The sequence below is a fragment of the Acanthisitta chloris genome, unplaced genomic scaffold, assembly GCF_000695815.1.
Source record: "Acanthisitta chloris isolate BGI_N310 unplaced genomic scaffold, ASM69581v1 scaffold12796, whole genome shotgun sequence".
NCBI lineage: Eukaryota > Metazoa > Chordata > Aves > Passeriformes > Acanthisittidae > Acanthisitta > Acanthisitta chloris.
Genome location: NW_008676531.1, coordinates 19,819 through 20,960, shown reverse-complemented (window position 1 = coordinate 20,960; position 1,142 = coordinate 19,819).

The following is a 1,142-nucleotide window of genomic DNA, read 5'->3' as shown; positions in this document are numbered from 1 at the left end:
CTGGGGCTCTCCTGGCCCCTGACTCCCTTGCTGGGGCTGTTCCCATTGGCATGGCTGGGGCACCACTGGCCATCCCAAGACCCTGTTATTACTGGGAATGGAAATTTGCTCCCTGGGGATCTCCAGGCCTGTTTAACACCCCAAGGGCTGAAGCTATTCCCACAGCTCAGCCTGTTTGGGCTCTCCTTAGCTGATTTGCTCCCATGCCAGGTCTTGCTGGGGGCATTGCCACTGAGGGGCATTGCTGGGGGCGATGGGTCTGGTGGGACAGTCTGTGGGGCTGTACCTGTATCCCCCACCCCATGTATGTCACCAGTGCAGGGGAAACTCCCTCCAGTTTAACCCATTTCCCAGTGGGCTGGAATAAATGCTCTGTGCCAGGAGCAAGGCCAGCACTGTGTCACACTATTGCAGGTCTCCAGGTAACCAAGACCCAACTGCAGGAGGCAAGGAAGTGTTTTAAAACTTGTTAGATTTATTTAAGCTCAACCACAGCCTGCAAGAGCAGCAGTGATGCCTAGGCATTACTTAAACAAGCACAGGTGATCCGTGATGGAAGGGTGGTGACACTGCTGAAAGAAGCCAGCACAAACACAGGTAAGGCCCTATGCAAATCTAGGGAAGGCTCAGAGAGTTAAGAAGAAGGCACTGATGAATGCATTAGGAAAGCTGAGCCTGGTTTAAGGAGAGGGATGGTGAGGAGCTCTCTGGCTCCTCACCCCATGGACACACCACACAGGTCTTGGGGCAAAGTGCTGTGAACTCTGGTTGTGCAGGCACCAAGCTGTTCCCCAAAGCTACTAGTCAGAGGCATTCCCTGAGTCCCCTGGCAGAGCATGAGCTCTGTCTTGTGGGAGTGAGGTGGCAGAACCAGGCTTGACTCAAACACTGGGTTCTCTGGATAGGAGCATGCCATCCTGATCTTGGGCATGGGGCTGCAGGAGTGTGTGGATGGTAGCAGGATGCCCTGGGCTCAGGGGTTTGCACTAGGGCTGTGTGGGGTAGTGCTGGGGTGACAACACTTCTTCACTGGTGCACCCATCTCAGCATCTACCCTCAGTCACAGATAGCTTTCTCCTGGGGGTGGTGCTGGGTTGGAGCCAGCCACCTGCAGCATTGCAGGGGTGGAACGATGAACAATG